Below are 24,163 nucleotides of genomic sequence, written 5' to 3' on the forward strand. Positions count from 1 at the left end.
ATGGGGATATACATGTGCATATAGCTGATTCACTTTGTTATACCGCAGAAACTAACACAACATTGTAAAGCAATTATTCTCCATTAAAGATATTAAAAAAAAAAAAACATACCCTGAGGACTCTAGAAATAGTTATTGGTAGCAATCCTAAAGAGGGGGTTCAGAGGTTCTGTCATGGTGAGTGAGCATTATTTACCTTTAGCTTGGCACGATGCTGAGATAAATGTTATGTGAAGAAAAATGCTAGAGAAGAGCTCTGAGCCAGGAACTAACACCCTGCTCCACTTGTCTGGAATTTTCACTTCTCCATATTCGATTCAGATCTGGAAATGTTACAGTGGAGACTGAGGATGCCATCTGGGTTGCTCCAGCCTTGTAGTCTCCTAGCCCTCTGCTGTACGTCTATTCCTAGTAAAAATAGTACTAATGGTTGTGATAAAGACAAAAAGTAGCTCCTATGTATTCTCATTTACATGAAATAATCATTAAAGGGTGTTAAATATCTATACTGCTAATTATCATTTTTGGCAACTACCCTGGTCAGCTGCTCTGGAAGATGTCAGCTATGTTTCTGAGGTACTGCTAGATTCTCCCAAAGTATAATTTCAGTGTACCACATAGTTAATATGTAAGACAAAACATCCAAAGTTTACACTCTAATTTGGTATAATCCAACCCAGTATTTTCTGATAGTAGTGTAATGAATAGATAAATAGGAGCTTAATTTATATATTTATTACATGTAATACATTATATAATCAGATGGCTAACTGAATTGCCAGAAGAACTGAATTCAACATGATGAAGTATTTGAAAATTTCCTTGTTCTTTGGAAACTTTCCTTAAACTTGTATAAGACGAAAGACAATAGGTGCAAATATTTTTAGAATTATTGTTCTGAGACTTACAGAAGTTTTCTTATATAATAAACCACTCCAATGCTAAACCTAGACAAATTACTCTTTTCATTTGACTATAAGATTAAGAAAATGATTCTTACAAAAAGTATAGTGAAGTGATGGATGGGGATGCTGTCCTACGTTGGAGATAAAGTGAATCAACTACAGTAAAGTTACAGGCTTTCATTAATGTATATCTTTAATGAATGTTCAGTTTACAAAATCATAAGGTTAATGACCTTTTTAATCAGAGTATAGTTAAGCCCATAATAAGCACTAAGTATGTTTCCTATCACCCTCGCAAAGAAGAGTTATTTATAACTTCTTGGAGCATTTGGACATTCTAATGGTATTTTCTGCTTTTGCTGAAAGACTCCTCAGGAAATAGCTTATTTGCAGTGCCATTGGCTCAGTAGTTGGATAGGTTGATTGGCTTTGCATGCATGTGAATTGGTCCCCAGCCACAGGCTGTACCCTTAATCCTCAGTCTTTGCCCTTGTGGCTTTCTTTGAAATGCTGTTTCCTTAAACCTTCAAAAGGCTGACTTCATGTCATTCATGTCTCAACTCAAATATCAGCTTCTCGGTAAGGCCTCCACTAGCTCCTCCATCTAAAGTAACTATTCTAGTCGCACTATTACACTATGTTGTCTTGCTTTTGTTCATTTCATTAAATATTAATTTATTCAGCAAATATTTTTTGGATACCTACAATGGGTCAGTCACTATTGAAGGGTCTGAGGATAATGTAGCAATAAAAGGGGATAAATCCCTGCTCTTCCAGAACTTACATCCTGAAATTCTTTTTAGTGTATTTGTTTACTTTTTACTGTACTTCCACAAGAATGTGTGCTCTATGAGAGCAGGGACCTTGTCTTTCTTGTTCTCCATTACACAGCCAGTTTCCAGAATTGTATCAATCAATAGGTCAGTAGGTGCTCAATACACTGTTGAATGAATGAAACCAATTTGTAAGAATGTTTAAAACTTTCTACTTCACTGACTTACCAGCACCCAACATTATTCATTCCTTCTGTAAAAAAAAAGAATAATACTGACTGAAGACCCTGATAGTACCACAATAGTGGATTATTCTTTAATGTACTTGATTACTCTGCCATTCTTATTTGAGCTTATCCAGAATGAGTTTGCTTTCTCTCAAACTTGTTTATGGCAAATGTATTAGATTTTTGTTGGTGTATAACAAATCACTATAAAATTTGTGACTTGAAACAACATACATTTGTAATTTTATAGCTTCAGTGAGTCAGAGGTCTGGGCATAGCTTAACCTGATCTCTTCTTTCAAGGGCTCTCATGAGGCTGCAATTAAGTTGTTAGCAAGGGTTGCAGTTTCATGTAAAGGCTCATCCAGGGAAGGATGTACTTTGCAAACTCAGGTGGTTTTTGGAAGAATTTACTTCCTGGAGAATTGTTGAAATGAGAGCCTCACTTCCTAGCTGGTTATTGGTTGGACATCACCCTGACTTTATTGATGGCATCTTGTTTCATCAGAGCATGTAAGCCAAGAAGGCAGTAGAGTCTGATAGCAAGAGAAAAGTCACAATTTTATGTAAATTCCTCATGGAAGTGACATCCTGTCTCCTTTGCCATTTTATATTGATTAGGAGCAAGTCACTAAGCATCCCACACTCATGGGGAGGGAAATACACAACACTGTGAACACCAGGAGGTTGGGGTCATTGAGGACATCATAGACCCTGCCTGCCATGACAGTTGTACACATGCTATTCGGATCTTTTGTTTTAATTAATAGTGAAAACTATGATAGATGAGTGGGAAAAGAGAATTGTTGGCATAAAACCTATGTAAAGACATGATAAAGTAATTTGGTAAATAAGATGCTTTTGAATTATTTGTGGGCTAGAAGATTGTTAAAAACATTAGCAATCGGTAATTTTATACATAGGTTTGTTCACAAGTGGCTAGTTTCTTGTCTTATTTTAGAAATGCAAATCCAAATTATAAATTATAATTGATCCATCATGGATGTTTCTTAGGCAGCAATGTTGAAATTTCATTAACCATACTCAAAAAGGTCCTGCCATTGCACCAAAAATATGGGTAGCCCAAATATTTTTAATAAACGGACTTTAGTGTAGCTGTTGGGGAAGAAAATCATGGGGTCCACATATTGAACACCAGCTAGGAGAAATTACCTGCTGATATGCGTGCTGTTCAGAGACTTGTAGAAGAGTTAAAGTCACTTATCAATAGAGAAAACTGGATTAGAGAGTAACTCTACAGAATTGGAAAAACAGATCTAAATGAGAATATGTCATATTTACTTACAAAAATAATGGCACAAAAACCAGTGTATGCAGCATCTAGAGTCAGAAATTCAAAGAAGAAATCACAGCAGTGATGTAGCTTATACCCAAATTGCTATTTTTTAAATCAGCAAATTCTAGAGCTTTTAAAACATAAATATTTTATCTTTACCAGTTTAGTGCACCTCACAAAAATAAGCATGGATGTAGAGTGAGTTATTCAAAGAAACACGTGAAAAAAAATTAAGTTACATGAAAAGCTAAATTGTTTTAGATAACACATTTTCACAACTCAATTTGAAAAACTTTTAAGGTGCCATAAACACTTCATTTTTTTCTTGAATATGACATTCTTGATTCAGCCTAAGCATTCAGGAATTCTATAATATTTTAAAAAGATGATGCAGGCAGAATTTTTCCTGTTTTGGAAAAAAAAACCAAGAATATATGTCTTATGGAATCATTAGCATTCATTAAACAAAGACTGTTGTATTATTATTATGGGTTTAAATTCATACTCTAGCCTTTGATAAATAGAGATGAAAAATAATCACCTGACACACACACACACACACACACACACACACACACAAATATATGTATATATATACAGAGAGAGAGAGAGAGAGAGAGAGAGAGAGAGAGAGATAATAGAGTGCTATAACAAAGCCCAAACGACAAAAAATAGTTAACACTGTAGAGTATTAGCTGATTCGGAGACAGTTAAAGAGTGCAAAGATTTTCTGGAAGATGATACATAACAGAGGGTTTGTGGTAAATGTTCTGGCAAATTAAATTATTGAAAATGCAGAATTCCTACATGTATTGACAGAAAAAAACCCAGTTAAATATGAAGAAGTTATGAAATTCAGAACGAAAAGCTGCACATGGATTACTCAAAAAAGTCATAGATGTAATTGTACATTATATTGGCTTACAACTGAATGAACCAACAATATTCTGATACAATTTTGGAGGGAGACTCCTAGAAAAGTATACTCCTTCTTCTAAATAACTTAAAATAATCAATATCATTAAACAATATCATTGCTTCATCAGGGCTGAGATGTCAATTTTAATAACTATTAAATAAAATAATGTATCTTAAATTCTTTTTTTAATGTATCCCTTAAAAACTTTAAAAAATTTTTTAAACAACTTTATTGGAGTATAATTGCTTTACAATGGTGTGTTAGTTTCCGCTTTATAACAAAGTGAATCAGCTATACATATACATACATCCCCATATCTCCTCCCTCTTGCCTCTCCCTTCCACTCTCCCTATCCCACCCCTCTAGGTGGTCACAAAGCACCGAGCTGATCTCCCTGTGCTATGCGGCTGCTTCCCACTAGCTATTTATTTTATATTTGGTAGTGTATATATGTCCATGCCACTCTCTCACTTCGTCCCAGCTTACCCTTCCACCTCCCCGTGTCCTCAAGTCCATTCTCTATGTGTGCATCTTTATTCCTGTCCTGACCCTAGGTTCCTCAGAACCCATTTTTTTTTATTCCATATATATGTTTTAGCATACGGTATTTGTTTTTCTCTTTCTCACTTACTTCACTCTGTAAGTCAGTCTCTAAGTCCACCCACCTCACTGCAAATAATTTAATTTTTATTTCTTCTTATGGCTGGATAATATTCCATTGTATACAGGTGACACATCTTCTTTATCCATTCATCTGTTGATAGACACTTAGGTTATTTCCATGTCCTGGCTATTGTAAATAGTGCTACAATGAACAATGTGGTACATGACTCTTTTTGAATTATGGTTTTCTCAGGGTATATGCCCAGTAGTGGGATTGCTGGGTTGTATGGTAGTTCTATTTTTAGTTTTCTGAGGAACCTCCATACTGTTCTCCATACTGGCTGTATCAATTTACATTCCCACTAACAGTGCAAGAAGGTTCCCTTTTCTCCACACCCTCTCCAGCATTCATTGTTTGTAGATTTTTTGATGATGGCTGTTCTGACTGGTGTGAGGGGATATCTCACTGTAGCTTTAATTTGTATTTCTCTAATGATTAGTGATGTTGAGCATCCTTTCATGTGTTTGTTGGCAATCTGCACACCTTCTTTGGAGAAATGTCTATTTAGATCTTCTGCGCATTTTTGTATTGGTTGTTTTTCTTGATATTGAGCTGCATGAGCTGCTTGTAAAATTTGGAGATTAATCCTTTGTCAGTTGCTTCATTTGAAAATATTTTCTCCCATTCTGAGGGTTGTCTTTTCGTCTTGTTTATGGTTTCCTTTGCTGTGCAAAAGCTTTGAAGTTTCATTACGTCCCATTTGTTTATTTTTGTTTTTATTTCCATTTCTCTAGGAGGTGGGTCAAAAAGGATCTTGCTGTGATTTATGTCATAGAGTGTTCTGCCTATGTTTGCCTCTAAGCGTTTGATAGTGTCAGGCCTTACATTTAGGTCTTTAATCCATTTTGAGTTTATTTTTGTGTATGGTTTTAAGGAGTGTTCTAATTTCATTCTTTTACATGTAGCTGTCCAGTTTTCCCAGCACCACTTATTGAAGAGGCTGTCTTTTCTCCCTTGTATATTCCTGGCTCCTTTATCAAAGATAAGGTGACCATATGTGCGTGGGTTTGTCTCTGGGCTTTATATCCTGTTCCATTGATCTGTATTTCTGTTTTTGTGCCAGCACCATATGGTCTTGATTACTGTAGCTTTGCATTATAGTCTGAAGTCAGGGAGCCTGATTCCTTCAGCTCCGTTTTTCTTTCTCAAGATTGCTTTGGCTATTCAGGGTCTTTGTGTTTCCATACAGATTGTGAATTTTTTTTTTCTAGTTCTGAGAAGAATGCCATTGGTAGTTTGATAGGGATTGCATTGAATCTGTAGATTGCTTTGGGTAGTAGAGTCATTTTCACAATGTTGATTCTTCCAATCAAAGAACATGGTATATCTCTCCATCTGTTGGTATCATCTTTAATTTCTTTCATCAGTGTCTTATAGTTTTCTGCATACAGGTCTTTTGTCTCCTTAGGTAGGTTTATTCATAGGTATTTTATTCTTTTGGTTGCAATGGCAAATGGGAATGTTTCCTTAATTTCTCTTTCAGAGTTTTCATCATTAGTGTATAGGAATGCAAGAGATTTCTGTGTATTAATTTTGTATCTTGCGACTCTACCACATTCATTGATTAGCTCTAGTAGTTTTCTGGTAGCATCCTTAGGATTCTCTACGTATAGTATCATGTCATCTGCAAACAGTGACAGCTTTACTTCTTTTCCTATTTGGATTCCTTTTATTTCCTTTTCTTCTCTAATTGCTGTGGCTAAAAGTTCCAAAACTATGTTGAATAATAGTGGTGAGAGTGGACAACCTTGTCTTGTTCCTGATCTTAGAGGAAATGGTTTCAATTTTTCAGCATTGAGAATGATGTTGGCTGTGTGTTTGTCATATATGGCCTTTAGTATGTTGAGGTAAGTTCCCTCTGTGAGTACTTTCTGGAGGGTTTTTGAATTTTGTCGAAAGCTTTTCATGCATCTCTTGAGATGATCATATGATTTTTCTCCTTCAGTTTGTTAATATGGTGTATCACATTGATTGATTTGCATATATTGAAGAATCCTTGCACTCCTGGGATAAACCCCACTTGATCATGGTGTATGATCCTTTTAATGTGCTGTTGCATTCTGTTTGCTAGTATTCTGTTGAGGATTTTTTTCATCTATGTTCATCAGTGGTATTGGCTTGCAGCTTTCTTTTTTTGTGACATCTTTGTCTGGTTTTGGTATCAGGGTGATGGTGGCCTTGTAGAATGAGTTTGGGAGTGTTCCTCCCTCTGCTATATTTTGGAAGAGTTTGAGAAGGATAGGTGTTAGCTCTTCTCTAAATGTTTGACAGAATTCGCCTGTGAAGCCATCTGGTCCTGGGCTTTTGTTTGTTGGAAGATTTTTAATCACAGTTTCAATATCAGTGCTTGTGATTGGTCTGTTCGTATTTTCTGTTTCTTCCTGGTTCATCTCAGAAGGTTGTGCTTTTCTAAGCATTTGTCATTTCTTCCAGGTTGTCCATTTTACTGGCATAGAGTTACTTGTATTAATCTCTCATGATCCTTTGTATTTCTGCAGTGTCAGTTGTTACTTCTCCTTTTTCCTTTCTAATTCTATTGATTTGAGTCTTCTCCCTTTTTTTCTTGATGAGTCTGGCTAATGGTTTATTAATGTTGTTTATCTTCTCAAAGAAGCAGCTTTTAGTTTTATTGATCTTTGCTATCATTTCCTTCATTTCTTTTTCATTTATTTCTGATCTGATCTTTATGATTTCTTTCCTTCTGCTAACTTTGGGGTTTTTTTTTGTTTTTCTTTCTCAGATTGCTTTAGGTGTAAGGTTTGACTGTTTGAGATGTTTCTTATTTCTTGAGGTAGGATTGTGTTGCTATAAACTTCCGTTAGAACTGCTTTTGCTGCATCCCATAGATTTTCTGTCATCGTGATTTCATTGTCATTTGTTTCTAGGTATTTTGTGATATCCTCTTTGATTTCTTCAGTGATCACTTCGTTTTTAAGTAGTGTATTGTTTAGCCTCCACGTGTTTGTATTTTTTACAGACTTTTTCCTGTAATTGATATCTAGTCTCATAGCATTGTGGTCTGAAAGGATACTTGATACGATTTCAATATTATTAAATTTACCAGTGCATGATTTGTGATCCAAGATATGATCTATCCTGGAGAATGTTCCATGAGCACTTGAGAAAAATGTGTATTCTGTTGTTTTTGGATAGAATGTCCTATAAATATCAATTAAGTCCATCTTGTTTAATGTATCATTTAAAGCTTGTGTTTCCTTATTTATTTTCATTTTGGATGATCTGTCTGTTGGTGAAAGTGGGGTGTTAAAGTCTCCTACTATGATTGTATTACTGTCGATTTCCCCTTTTATGGTTGCTAGCATTTGCCTTATGTATTGAGGTGCTCCTATGTTGGGTGCATAAATATTTAAAATTGTTATATCTTCTTCTTGGATTGATCCCTTGATTGTTATGTAGTGTCCTTCTTTGTCTCTTGTAATAGTCTTTATTTTAAAGCCTATTTTGTCTGATATGAGAATTGCTACTCCAGCTTTCTTTTGATTTCTATTTGCATGGAATATCTTTTTCCATTCCCTCACTTTCAGACTGTATGTGTCTCTAGGTCTGAAGTGGGTGTCTTGTAGACAGCATATATACGGGTCTTGTTTTTGTATCCATTCAACCAGTCTGTCTTTTGGTTGGAGCATTTAATCCATTTACATTTAAGGTAGTTATCAATATGTATGTTCCTATTACCATTTTCTTAATTGTCTTGGGTTTGTTATTGTAGGTCTTTTCCTTCTCTTGTGTTTCCTGCCTACAGAAGTTCCTTTAGCAATTGTTGTAGAGCTGGTTTGGTGGTGCTGAATTCTCTTAGCTTTTGCTTGTCTGTAAAGGTTTTAATTTCTCTGTTGAATCTGTATGAGATCCTTGCTGGGTAGAGTATTCTTGGTTGTACGTTTTCCCTTTCATCACTTTAAATATGTCTTGCCACTCCCTTCTGGCTTGCAGAGTTTCTGGTGAAAGTTCAGCTGTTAACCTTATGGGGATTCCCTTGTATGTTAATTATTGCTTTTCCCTTTCTGCTTTTAATATTTTTTCTTTGTATTTAATTTTTGATAATTTGATTAATATGTGTCTTGGCATGTTTCTCCTTGGATTTATCCTGTATGGCACTCTCTGTGTTTCCTGGACTTGATTAACTATTTCCCTACCCATAGTAGGGAAGTTTTCAATTATAATCTCTTGAAATATTTTCTCAGTCCCTTTTTTTTTCTCTTCTTCTTCTGGAACCCCTGTAATTCAAATGTTCGTGTGTTTAATGTTTTCACAGAGGTCTCTGAGACTGTCTTCAATTCTTTTCTTTCTTTTTTTCTTTATTCTGCTCTGCGGTAGTTATTTCCACTGTTTTATCTTCCAGGTCACTTATCTGTTCTTCTGCCTCAGTATTCTGCTATTGATCCCTTCTAGAGAATTTTCAATTTCATTTATTATGTTATTCATCATTGTTTGCTTTTTAGTTCTTCTAGGTCCTTGTTAAACGTTTCTTATATTTTCTCCATTGTATTTCCAAGATTTTGGATCATTTTTACTGTCATTTCTCTGAATTCTTTTTCAGGTAGACTGCCTATTTCCTCTTCATTTGTTTGGTCTGGTGGGTTTTTACCTTGCTCCTTCATCTGCCGTGTATTTCTGTGTCTTCTCATTTTGCTTAACTTACTGTGTTTGGGGTTTCCTTTTTTGCAGGCTGGAGGTTTGTAGTTCCCATTGTTCTTGGTGTCTGCTCCCAGTGTGTAAGGTTTGTTCTATGCATTGTGTAGGCTTCCTGTGGAGGGGACTTGTGCCTGTGTTCTGGTGGATGAGGCTGGATCTTTTCTTTCTGGTGGGCAGGACCACATCTGGTGCTGTGTTTTGGAGTATCTGTGACCTTATTATGATTTTAGGCAGCCTCTCTGCCAATGGGTGGGTTTGTGTTACTGTCTTGCTAGTTGTTTGGCATAGTGTGTCCAGCACTGTAGCTTGCTGGTCGTTGAGTGGAGCTGCGTCTTAGTGTTGAGATGGAGATCTCTGGGGGAGGTTTCGCCGTTTGATATGAAGTGGGGCTGGGAGGTCTCTGGTGGGCCAGTGTCCTGAACTAGGCTCTTCTACTTCAGAGGCTAAGGCTTGACTCCCGGCCTGAGCATCAATATCCTGTCAGCCACATGGCTCAGAAGAAAAGGGAGAAAAGAAAGAAAGAAAACTAAAATAAAAGTTATTAAAATCAAAAATAATTATTAAAAATTAAGAAATAATTTAAAAAAAGAAAGAGAGAAAGAAGGAAGAGAGCAACCAAACCAAACAACAAAGCCACCAATGATAACAAGTGCTAAAAACTATACTAAAAACAAAAAACCAAAAAACGGACAGTTAGAACCCTAGGACAAATGGTAAAAGCAAAGCTATACAGACAAAATCACACAAAGAAGCATACACATACACAGTCACAAAAAGAGAAAAAGAAAAAATATATGTATATATAAATAAAATAAAAAATGGAAGAGAGCAACCAAATCAACAAACAAATCTACCAATGATAATAAGGTCTAAATACTAAACTAAGATAAACCTAAAACCTGAAACAAATTAGGTTCAGAAAGCAAACCCCAAGTCTACAGTTGCTCTCAAAAAATATCTTTATACAGGAGACAAGACACTGAAAGAAGTTTGTAGGGTTGAAGACCAACTCCTAGATTCTCCCACAGTGGCATTAAAGATGATGGTAGCTGTGTGTTGTGAGAAGCAAAGGTTTCTGTACAAGTGAACACCATCACCAATAAGTGTCTGGTAATGACGATGCTGACAGAACTGTATCTCTGGTGGTGCTGCTGCCGTTGAAAGCTGATTGCCTTTTTATATTAATGGTCGATTCTGCTGAATACATGGAGAGTTCTTCACTTCAAAAAAACTGCACTTCTACTTGTCAAAGCTATTTTCTTCCTCACCCTGATCATTTTTGGCTACAGACATTAAATATTTACTGAAGTTATATATAACTGGAAATTATTAGTGATTGACCACAGCTATAACCCATGAAATATTAATTATATAACTTTAAATTATTTATTTACATTACAAATGTACAGGCATCATAACAGAATAAAAGTTGAGCATATTTTTCCACTGAGAACAATAGAAATTCTTTACTCACATTCTTTTTTCTCCTTATAGGAAGCTGACAATATTAATAAACTATATATTTTTAACTTCTTTTGATAATGTCTTGACAGATATCAGGAATCCTCTATGAAAGACTCATGGGTAGATTAATGCTAATAATGGCAAATAATAAAAATAATAACTGACACTTTTGTGGCACTTACAATGAACCATATACTATTTGAGTAGTTTCCATGTGTCAGCTCATATACTCCTTATGACAACACTGGGAAGTACATACTATAATTATGTCCCTCTTATAGATGGGAAAGGTAAAGCACAGAAGCAAGTCACTTGACCAAGAAGACAGAGCTCGAAGATGGCAGAGCTGGGATTTGAACCCAGGTGCTATAGTTCCAGAGCCCATGCATTTAACCACTATAGCAAACTGCCCACTATACTCATAATCCTAGATCTTACTAGATATTGGAGTGAAGGCACCTTCAAAAGGCTGGTCTTTATTAGAGCTGATCCACATAATTGTGAAGCATAGATAAGAAAATTAACATTGTGATTTCTAGCTAGAAATGTAAGAAGAGCATATAAACTTCCTGTGTTTTTGGCTTTGGCCCATAAGAAGTTTGTGGTGTGGCAGTAAATGGAAATTTGAAAGAAAGTGAACAAGTCTTTTTCAAAATTAAAGTGAACAAAGAAGGTACATTTTGGAATATTCAGAGGTGGGCAAAGTTTTCGTGAAGGTAGGTGTGCTCCAGAATGGATGCTCTGAGGAATGGAAGTCTGACACTCAGCTGCCAATTATGCCAATGAGGAAGCAGATGGGAAGGCATTAGAAGCACCAATCTGACTTCACAAGAAGCCACCCATCTTCAGATTTTAGAAGATCATGTGGCTTCAACTGCCAATTTACATATTTTTAGGAACCCTGAGTGAAATCTAGCCAAGATTTCCCTCCCAAACCCTGGCCCATATATCCAGCTGCCTGTTGGTTACCTCCATATGGTGTGGATTTACTCTCTTGGTTAATGGTATCACATCTTTCAGTTTCCACTTAAATTCTTTCAGGCTTTATCTGGCTGTATAAATTAAAATGAGTTTGTGTTTTCCTTTAAATGTACTTAGTATAAGCATTATATAATTTTGTATAAATATTTTAATAAAATGTTTTCCAACTCTATTTAGTATATTACTTCCCAGTGGATTGGTAGAATTGGTTTTTTTTAATTAGTTAATTTTATTTATTTATTTTTGGCTGCATTGGGTCTTTGTTGCTGTGTGTGGGCTTTTCTCTGGTTGTGGCGAGCGGGGGCTACTTTTTGCTGCGGTGCATGGGCTCCTCATTGCAGTGGCTTCTCTTATTGTGGAGCACGGGCTTCAGGTGCACAAACTTCAGTAGTTGTGGCACGTGGGCTCAGTAGTTGTGGCTCACGGGCCTAGTTGCTCCATGGCACATGGGATCTTCGAGGACCAGGGCTTGAACCCGTGTCCCCTGAATTGGCAGGCAGACTCCTAACCACTGTGCCACCAGGGAAGCCCTGGTAGAATTGCTTTTTATTGACTAGTAAAACTTGTTGCTTATGCCATTTGCCTCAGGATTGCAAATTTACGTAAAATTTACTAGCCATGCCTGAGAAAAAAAAGGTGAGATGAAGCCTGGCCTCATCCTTGATGCCTCTACCTGCCTCACCAACGAAATCAAATTTGACTCTAATTCTGTACGTGTCTCAATTCTGACTTTTCTCTAGAAGTTTACCACCTTAGATTAGAACCTCATCATTTTTCCCATAGATGATTGCAACAATCTCCCAATATATCCTCCTGCCTCTTCTTTTGCTACCATTCAAACCATATTTTCCTTGTCATCAGAATGATGCTTATATATACCAATCTTTAGGTTCTGAATAGAGTCAGCACTCCTGCAGGTAACACATAGAGTACTTTGATTTGGCTCTTGTCCAGCGACCAGACTTACCTGTCACCATTCTGCATCACCCTCTTCCCTTTCTGAAAGCCATCCTCCAGCTAATTGCTAAAGACTTATTCCTGCAAACTATGTCCTTATCCTTTTTTTTTTTTTTTTTTTTTTTTGCAGTACACGGGCCTTTCACTGTTGTGGCCCCTCCCGTTGCGGAGCACAGGCTCCGGATGCGCAGGCTCAGTGGCCATGGCTCACGGGCCCAGCCGCTCCGCGGCATGTGGGATCTTCCCGGATCAGGGCACGAACCCGTGTCCCCTGCATCGGCAGGCGGACTCTGAACCACTGCGCCACCAGCGAAGCCCTGTCCTTCTCCTTTTTTCACAGTGAATGTGTGTGTGCGCGTGCGCACGCATACTTAGTGGTACATTGGGAGTTTTCCCATGATTATTATATGTCCTAATGAAATTTGTGACTTGAAGTATTCTTCCTGGGGGCCTAGGATACATTTCCTGTGAAAGCTCCGCTTCTGATAAAATCGTATCTAAAGCAGTCTTTCGTCTTTGGTGCCAAATTGTATGGAATAAATCCACAAACCAGAGCAGAAAAAAAAAATGAGAAGTTTAAAAAAGATTACTCTGGCTGTTCTCAAGATAACACCCATCCAAGGGTTGAAGGCCTGTTTTGTAGATGAGAGCTTTGGCTAAATTTGTAGCCTCTTTTTGTATAACTTGGGAGAAGTCGTTTGGGATAATAGACTGTAGAAAGATGTTTTGACTTCATAAGCTGGCTTGTGAGGAAGTGTTTAAGTGGAGACACTTGAGAAGAGAGGGAGGTGGCACTAAAACGACATCCCATGCCTCCTTTCCTCTGAATATTCTTTTTGTATCTAATTCCTTTTTCACCTTAAAACGGTACATTTGACTGCCTTAGTGCATCGATCAGAACCTCCATTCTGGAACCATCGACAATCAATTAAAAATATGTATGTCTTCACCTATTTTTTGAGAAGAAACACCTGTGGACCTTACTCAATTTCTTATTTTCTATGTGTTCAGATTGTGATCTCACAAACTCTGTGCTTTTCCCCCTCGCATCATGTAGCTAATAGTCTATATAAAAGTTGATTAATTAAGAAATTGCATCCATTAAATTCTAGTGTTCCCCACTGACTATATCATTTATTTTTAAATAGTATTGATTCTTAAGCTTTAAGTTTAGTATGTCAAAATAAGTCTTTTTTGATTGTTTGGTCTTTGACTATTAGCTTAATTTTCCTCATTGCAAATTATTTTAGCTACATCTTATATATCTAAATATTGTATGTATGTTTTTGGTATTACTATATTTTAATGAACAGTTCCTTTCTGAAATAAGCATTTTAGAAAATAGGAAGTAATGAAGAAGTAATTTAAAGAGCACTTTTAACTCTTCCACTTGGAGATAACTATTAACAAATAATAATTTTGGTATATTTGTTTCTAGTCTCTTCTCATTGGCATACATGCTTATCTTAAAATAATTGCTATTTTATCTTATTTGTAAGTTTGTATCCCACTGTTTTTAGTTAACATTATATTATGTGAATTACATGCTTCCTAAATATGTTTTTATTAATTCTTGGTTATTAAGGACATGATTTTCTGAACAATTAAGCTTTAAAAATTTATATATAAATACCTTTTATCCAGAAGAATGGATGGGAAATGGCTGCTCGGTAGCTACCATTCTCACTAACTTGGGTAAATACAATTAGAGAAAGAGAAGTTTAGGAGAGAAAGCTTATATCAGCCATGAACTATGTAGGATGTCACTGATGAATGTCCAATATCCAGTAATTTCTTCTACTTCATTTACATTAATTTTAGCCCTGTCTCTCACCTTTAAAATTCCTTTGTTATTAACCTATGGCTCTGTCTCAAAAATCAATTCACTTGACCTATTTTTCTTCTAAATGCTACTCATATTTCATACGATTAAGCAGAGTTTTCTTGAATCATGAGGTCCTAAATTAAGGATAATTATTGGACAACAAATCTTTTCTATTACTCTCTAAAGATAGAGAAATCAACAGAGATTTAAAAATTGCTTCATTCTTATCTGGCTTATTGGCTCTGAAAGAAGGACTGCACAGTTTATCTCAGATATGTTAGCAGCTTAGCACATTGAAGACACTTACCCCATAGTATTTAATAAAATACCGTAATTAAATTTTTTTTTTGTTAACGTGCTATTAAAAATGAAAGAAGAGCATAGAAGAAAAAGAGACAAAAAAAATTAGAAAATGAGTAGATCAGATGAAAGTTGGCTTGTGGATGTTTTGCGGCATCGTCTTGAACATATTTGCCTTCCTGGGTTCTGCAAATGTGTGAATCTAACCAACTAAGATGCATAAGCCAAATCAACTCAACTTAGCTCATCTTTCCTAAGGTAAAAATAGGCCAAATCATTCCTCTTTTGAATTTAAGAATGCAACAATTAGAAAAGTATGGGTACAATTAGTTTTACATTATTTTAAAATAAAAATAACATGTAGTTTTAGAAAACAAATCTAATATAAAAATGTGTATAAATCATTTCAACTTATAAAGTCAGTTTGGATATAATCTGCCTTCCCAGATATTTACTGGGGGAAAATTTGGAAAGTACAGAGATCACCTGCAGTCATCACCTAGAAGTCAGCAGTGTTAACATTTTCTAAATATCCTTTATCTTTTCCCCATATATATACTGATGCACATTTTCCCCACTAAAATAGATTGTATCACACACATATTTCAACCTGAAATTTGCATTTTGTGTATTTCAAGTATGTTCTCATGGTTTTATTAAATAGCCTTTTTATACTATTCTAAAAATAATCTTGATGTGATATATTAAAACCAAGATTTGCCAGCCTGAAAATGATCTATATCTTAATTTTGATTACAGTATGTTGTGCCTTCAAGTTTTAAGGTATTTTGTTTTCCACAGGAAATTTATACTTTTTTATTATTTTATATTGGAGTATAGTTGGTTAACAATGTTGTGTTAGTTTCAGGTGTACAGCAAAGTGATTCAGTTATACATATACATGTATCTATTCTTTTTCAAATTCTTTTCCCATTTAGGTTATTACAGAGTACTGAGCAGAGTTTCATGTGCTATACAGTAAGTCCTTGTTGGTTATCTATTTTAAATATAGTAGTGTGTACATGTCAATCCCAAACTCCCTAACTATCCCTCCCCCACACCCTTCCCCCAGGTAACCATAAGTTTGTTAAGTCCCTGAGTCTGTTTCCGTTTTGTAAATAAGTTCATTTGTATCATTTTTTTTTTATAATCTGCATGTAAGTGATATCATATGGTATTTTTCTTTCTCTTTCTGACTTACTTCACATAGTATGATAATCTTCCAGGTCTATCCATGTTGCTGCCAATGGCATTATTTCATTCTTTTTAATGGCTGAGTAATATTCCATTGTATGTATGTACCACATCTTCTTTATCCATTCATCTGTCGATGGACATTGTTTTAAGGTATTTTAGATATATTAAAAAAACCTTTTCAGATAAATGTTATGATACCTAAGAACAAGTGAAGGGCTCCTTAGTATTCTTTTGTCTCTAACATTTGGTGGCAGTAACGATACGGACATGTAAGGTGAAATCTGAGTTTGCAGCATAGAGCCATGCCTAAGACAGATTGGTGTGAAGAGTGAAACATTCAGAAATCTGTAGTTATTGCTAATGGTAAAAATAAGCAAATGAATAAACAAACACATCTCAATACACCCCGCCCACCCACACACACATGCACAGACACACACAATACCAGTGAACAGGTGTGAGTCACCTATACTGCTTGACTGAATTAATTAAAGCTCTCCATGTGAAAAGCCAGTCTAATAACAGTAGAGTCTTCTGCACACCTAGAACTGATTTTTTTTTTCTGTAAACCGAGTATTTCAACCTTGGCCAGATTTTAGAATTAACCAGTGAGTTTCTAAACTACAGAATAGTCCAGCTCTACCCGTCAAAAACTGGTTAGTGGTGGAGCCTGGGTATTAGTTTGTTTTAGTAAGTTCATTGATGATCCATATTTTTAGCCAAGGATAAGAAGTATTACCTAAATGATAGTAAATTGCAAAAGTGAGCTTTGAGTGAGTAAAATATAATTTTCTGGTTAAAGAATAAAGAAAAAGAATAAGATGAAGGCAATTAACAGTGTAAAAATATATTTTTAATTTTTCATGTTCACCTGGGCAGATACTCGCAATGCAGTGTTTAAAATAAACACAGAACATTTGTCTCTAGAAAAGTTTAAATTTAGCCTGCACGTTTTTTCAGAATAATATTACATATATGTTAATATCTGTTCTTTATTGATGGAAAAATCCAAAATGCAAATAATTTGCTCTTCCTATTAAAAAATAAATCTATATATTTATAATGGAGATGGTTAACTGCATAGAGTCTCATATTCATTTACTGACAGCAAACAAAGTAATTACTCAGTTTTTTGATGTTGTGAATGTATTCCAAAATAATTATTTTAAAATTTACATTTTATATATTACATAAAAAAATCACCTATTTTAAATTTGTGAACACCAGACAGAGGTAATGTCAAATAATTAAATTGCTGTTTTGGTTAAAATTTGATTAAATCGACTAGCCATTTTAAATGGGATTGGTTTAAATTAAATCCTTTCTTAAGTCAAGATAATAAAAATGTTCCAAGCTGATTGTAAATCCATTCTGAGAGATACTGGTAAATCCCTCTGTAATTAACTTACCTAAGGCAGGTTCAGAATGAAATTTGCTTTCTGGCTTCTCTACCACTGCCAGTAAAAATAGCCCCAAATCTGATTAACCAAATGTTGTTTGCCTATATTTTATATAAAACCTTCTACCTGACATACTTTCCATATGTCTTATTTCGTCGACTGTTCTTGAATATTAGTGTTCAGAAAGATTCATTTAGGGGTGTTAGTTAAAAATTCAGATGCCTGGTCTCCAACCTAGAGATTCCTAGGGATGGAATTTAGGCGTCTGCAACTTTTAAGCAAACTTCACTGTCTATTCTGATGTAAATAATTCTGGCTCTCACTTGAGGAAATGTTCATCTCATTATACTTACGCTCAGATGTTTTGGGCTCATGACGCTCTGAAGTATACTTCTCAGGTGTTTGGAGAAAAGTTCATTGGCTGTTACTTTTATCCCTTTTACAGGTCCAGAGCTGTCCTTAACAAGGAGTAGGTCATCACCTGTGCCCAGTGATTTTTAGGGCAATGCCTACTTTTTCTCTAAGGATTTATACTTCTTCCCTTTGTTGATATACTTTATATCCAAAAGGTAAAACCTTTAATGTGTGTTAGAGCTAAGGCTTAAATTAGAAATATCCATGAGAAAAAGGGATCACGCTTAAGTATAAATGAAAGGAATCTTTTCTGGAGAAAGAAGTGCAATGGAAAAGAAATTTAAGGTTGTAAGGGCACTGACACGGGACATCGACCAGGGGTGGGGCTTTAACAAGATAGGAAAAATGGCTCAGCAAGCAAAGTCTGCCAACATTGAAGAAACCATGCCTCTAACAGATTTACTCTGTTTAGGGTGGGGCATTCTCTACCTATCTACTGATATAAGTTTTTGAGGATAGGGTCTCTCTTTTACCTTGATTTTTCTGAACCCTTTTTGTATTTGACACCTAAACAGAAGACAACAATCACCTGATTTTAAATGATAAAGCCTCTGGGTCACTTTAAACTTCTTTCTCTCCCTTTTACTCCCTACCTTTAAGCAGACAGTGTGTGCTTCTCTCAAAGATTTTATTGTGACCTTCTACTGCCATTTCCTTACATAGCGCTGTAGTCATTTCCTGCCTGGCTTCCCTGATGGAGGCTTTTTTTTTTCTTCTCAAATTTGTCTTCCACTTCAAAAGCAGTGTTACCTTCCATGGCCTCCAATAGCATTCTCTGAATTGTGTTCCTGAGGACCCTTATTTCCAGAAATTGGAGCTCTATTTGAATTTGCCTATTCAATTATGTTTGAAAAATGGTTTCTTTTCATTGTGATCTCTTAGAGCCCTGAGATGCAATGTCCTCTCCAAGGAGTCGTGCTGGTCAGCACTTCCCAAACTTATTTGACCAGCAGTTCATCATCATGGAGTATTTCTTGGCCTGTAAGAAGAACTATCCATTTCTTACCATGGCATACAAACCCTCCCACAGCCTTTGTGTCTGTTCTTTTTCACCAACTTCTCCCATATGTTCCACAAACAGCAAAACTGAGATTCTTTTAATTTCTGAGACAGGATTTTAATTTCACATGCCTGTCCATGCTTTGTGGAGTCTGGTTGCTCTGCATGGCATGTTACCTGCCTTTAGCTATCACTCCAACCTTTACTTTTCTCTTACGTCTTTATGTTTTTTTTTTAACATCTTTATTGGAGTGTAATTGCTTTACAATGGTGTGTTAGTTTCTGCTTTATAACAAAGTGAATCCGTTATACATATACATATGTTCCCATATCTCTTCCCTCTTGCGTCTCCCACCCTCCCACCCTCCCTATTCCACCCCTCTAGGTGGTCGCAAAGCACCGAGCTGATCTCCCTGTGCTATGCGGCTGCTTCCCACTAGCTATCTATTTTACGTTCGGTAGTGTATATATGTCCGTGCCACTCTCTCGCTTTGTCACAGCTTACCCTTCCCCCTCCCCGTGTCCTCAAGTCCATTCTCTACATCTACGTCTTTATTCCTGTCCTGCCCCTAGGTTCTTCATGACATTTTTTTTTTCTTAGATTCCATATATATGTGTTAGCATATGGTATTTGATTTTCTCTTTCTGACTTACTTAACTCTGTATGACAGAATTTAGGTCCATCCACCTCACTACAAATAACTCAGTTTCGTTTCTTTTTATGGCTGAGTAATATTCCATTGTATATATGTGCCACATCTTCTTTATCCATTCATCTGTCAGTGGACACTTAGGTTGTTTCCATGTCCTGGCTATTGTAAACAGCGCTGCAATGAACATTGGGGTGCCTGTATCCTTTTGGACCATGTTTTTCTCCATATATATGCCCAGTAGTGGGATTGCTGGGTCGTATGGTAGTTCTATTTGTAGTTTTTTAAGGAACCTCCATACTGTTCTCCATAGTGGCTGTATCAATTTAGATTCCCACCAACAGTGCAAGAGGGTTCCCTTTTCTCCACACCCTCTCCAGCATTTATAGTTTGTAGAATTTTTGATGATGGCCATTCTGACTGGTATGAGATGATATCTCATTGTAGTTTTGATTTGCATCTCTCTAATGATTAATGATGCTGAGAATTCTTTCATGTGTTTGTTGGCAGTCTGTATATCTTCTTTGGAGAAATGTCTGTTTAGGTCTTCTGCCCATTTTTGGATTGGGTTGTTTGTTCTTTTGTTATTGAGCTGCATGAGCTGCTTGTAAATTTTGGAGATTAATCCTTTGTCAGTTGCTTCGTTTGCAAATATTTTCTCCCATTCTGAGGGTTGTCTTTTCATCTTGTTTATGGTTTCCTTTGCTGTGCAAAAGCTTTGAAGTTTCATTACGTCCCATTTGTTTATTTTTGTTTTTATTTCCATTTCCCTAGGAGGTGGGTCAAAAAGGATCTTGCTGTGATTTATGTCATAGAGTGTTCTGCCTATGTTTTCCTCTAAGAGTTTTATAGTGTCTGGCCTTACATTTAGGTCTTTAATCCGTTTTGAATTTATTTTTGTGTTTGGTGTTAGGGAGTGTTCTAATTTCATTCTTTTACATGTAGCTGTCCAGTTTTCCCAGCACCACTTATTGAAGAGGCTGTCTTTTCTTCTCTGTATATTCTTGCCTCCTTTATCAAAGATAAGGTGACCATATGTGTGTGGGTTTATCTCTGGGCTTTCTATCCTATTCCATTGATCTATATTTCTGTTTTTGTGCCAGTACCATATGGTCTTGATTACTGTAGCTTTGTAGTATAGTCTGAAGTCAGGGAGCCTGATTCCTTCAGCTCCGTTTTTCGTTCTCAAGATTGCTTTGGCTATTCGGGGTCTTTTGTGTTTCTATACAAATTGTGAAATTTTTTGTTCTAGTTCTGTGAAAAATGCCAGTGGTAGTTTGATAGGGACTGCATTGAATCTGTAGATTGCTTTGGGTAGTAGAGTCATTTTCACAATGTTGATTCTTCCAATCCAGAACATGGTATATCTCTCCATCTATTTGTATCATCTTTAATTTCTTTCATCAGTGTCTTATAATTTTCTGCATACAGGTCTTTTGTCTCCTTTGGTAGGTTTATTCCTAGATATTTTATTCTTTTTGTTGCAATGGTAAATGGGAGTGTTTTCTTAATTTCACTTTCAGATTTTTCATCATTAGTGTATAAGAATGCCAGAGATTTCTGTGCATTAATTTTGTATCCTGCTACTTTACCAAATTCATTGATTAGCTCTAGTAGTTTTCTGGTAGCATCTTTAGGATTCTCTATGTATAGTATCATGCCATCTGCAAACAGTGACAGCTTTACTTTTTCTTTTCCGATTTGGATTCCTTTTGTTTCTTTTTCTTCTCTGATTGCTGTGGCTAGAACTTCCAAAAGTATGTTGAGGGGTGAGAGTGGGCAACTCTGTCTTGTTCCCGATCTTAGTGTCAAAAACTATGTTGAGGGGTGAGAGTGGGCAACTTTGTCTTGTTCCTGATCTTAGTGGCAATGGTTTCAGATTTTCACCATTCAGGATGATGTTGGCTGTGGGTTTGTCATATATGGCCTTTATTATGTTGAGGAAAGTCCCCTCTATGCCTACTTTCTGCAGGGTTTTTATCATAAATGGGTGTTGAATTTTGTCGAAAGCTTTCTCTGCATCTATTGAGATGATCATATGGTTCTTCTCCTTCAACTTGTTAATATGGTGTATCATGTTGATTAATTTGCGTATATTGAAGAATCCTTGCATTTCTGGAATAAACCCCACTTGATCATGTTATATGATCCTTTTAATGTGCTGTTGGATTCTGTTTGCTAGTGTATTTATTTATTTATTTTTTTCTTTTGCGGTACGCAGGACTCTCACTGCTGTGTCTTCTCCCATTGCGGAGCACAGGCTCTGGACCTGCAGGCTCAGCGGCCATGGCTCATGGGCCTAGACGCTCTGCGGCATGTGGGATCTTCCCGGACTGGGGCACGAACCCGTGTCCCCTGCATCGGCAGGCGGACTCCCAACCACTGCGCCACCAGGGAAGCCCTGTTTGCTAGTATTTTGTTGAGGATTTTTGCATCTATGTTCATCAGTGATATTGGCCTGTAGTTTTCTTTCTTTGTGACATATTTGTCTGTTTTTGGTATCAGGGTGATGGTGGCCTCATAGAATGAGTTTGGGAGTGTTCCTCCTTCTGCTATATTTTGGAACAGTTTGAGAAGGATAGGTGTTAGCTCTTCTCTAAATGTTTGATAGAATTCGCCTGTGAAGCCATCTGGTCCTGGGCTTTTGTTTGTTGGAAGATTTTTAATCACAGTTTCAATTTCAGTGCTTGTGCTTGGTCTGTTCATATTTTCTATTTCTTCCTGATTCAGTCTCGGCAGGTTGTGCATTTCTAAGAATTTGTCATCTTCCAGGTTGTCCATTTTATTGGCATAGAGTTGCTTGTAGTAATCTCTCATGATCTTTTGTATTTCTGCAGTGTCAGTTGTTACTTCTCCTTTTTCATTTTTAATTCTATTGATCTGAGTCTTCTCCCTTTTTTTCTTGGTGAGTCTGGCTAATGGTTTATCAATTTTTTTTATCTTCTCAAAGAACCAGGTTTTTTATTGATCTTTACTATTGTTTCCTTCATTTCTTTTTCATCTATTTCTGATCTGATCTTTATGATTTCTTTCCTTCTGTTAAATTTGGGTTTTTTTTTTTTGTTCTTCTTTCTCTAGTTGCTTTAGGTGCAAGGTTAGGTTGTTTATTTGAAATGTTTCCTGTTTCCTTAGGTAGGATTGTATTGCTATAAACTTCCCTCTTAGAGCTGTTTTTGTTGCATCCCATAGGTTTTGGGTCATCGTGTCTCCATTGTCATTTGTTTCTAGGTATTTTTTGATTTCCTCTTTGATTTCTTCAGTGATCACTTCGTTATTAAGTAGTGTATTATTTAGCCTCCATGTGTTTGTATTTTTCACAGATCTTTTCCTGTAATTGATATCTAGTCTCATAGCTGTTGTGGCCAGAAAAGATACTTGATACAGTTTCAGTTTTCTTAAATTTACCAAGGCTAGATTTGTGACCCAAGATATGATCTATCTGGGAGAATGTTCCATGAGCACTTGAGACGAAAGTGTATTCTGCTGTTTTTGGATGGAATGTCCTATAAATATCAATTAAGTCCATCTTGTTTAATGTATCATATAAAGCTTGTGTTTCCTTATTTATTTTCATTTTGGATGATCTGTCCATTGGTGCAAGTGGGGTGTTAAAGTCCCCTACTATGATTGTGTTACTGTCAATTTCCCCTTTCATGGTTGTTAGCATTTGCCTTATGTATTGAGGTGCTCCTATGTTGGGTGCATAAATATTTACAATTGTTATATCTTCTTCTTGGATCCATCCCTTGATCATTATGTAGTGTCCTTCTTTGTCTCTTGTTATAGTCTTTATTTTAAAGTCTATTTTGTCTGATATGAGAATTGCTACTCCAGCTTTCTCTTGATTTCCATTTGCATGGAATATCTTTTTCCATCCCCTCAGTTTCAGTCTGTATGTGTCCCTAGGTCTGAAGTGGGTGTCTTGTAGACAGCATATATACGGGTGTTGTTTTTGTATCCATTCAGCCAGTCTCTGTCTTTTGGTGGGAGCATTTAATTCATTTACATTTAAGGTAATTATCGATATGTATGTTTCTATTCCCATATTCTTAATTGTTTTTGGTTTGTTATTGTAGGTCTTTTCCTGTCTTTATGTTTTTAATTCTTCTGAGAAGGTTATTATTATTATCCATATTATCCTCCACTTTTTACTACATTATCACTATATCTGCTATGTGTCTTCATTAGAGCACACAACACAATCTGTTTTTTATGGATACTTGATCTTCTCTAGAGTAAACTTCCTAAAGCCAGCAACAATCATATTGGTCTTCCAAGAAATGGTCCTCAATATATGCCAAATAATAAATGCACACATAAATTTTCAGCTCAACTGATACTGGATTACTAACCAGAAATTCTGAATTAAGTGAAGTTTGCCTTTATAAAACTTCCAAATTCTACTTGTATCTAGATTAATATGGTTAGAACATAGATTTGATTCCAGATTATTCACATCATCATTCAAATGTCCACTTGTTTCAACCGTTGTTGTCTCCTGGACAGTCCTGGAGTGCACACTATGTGTCTCCTGGATGT

This window comes from Delphinapterus leucas, chromosome 9 (genome assembly GCF_059928025.1).
Source record: "Delphinapterus leucas isolate spDelLeu-1000000601 "Yukka" chromosome 9, BTC_Dleu_Yukka2, whole genome shotgun sequence".
In the NCBI taxonomy this organism is placed as follows: Eukaryota; Metazoa; Chordata; class Mammalia; order Artiodactyla; family Monodontidae; genus Delphinapterus; species Delphinapterus leucas.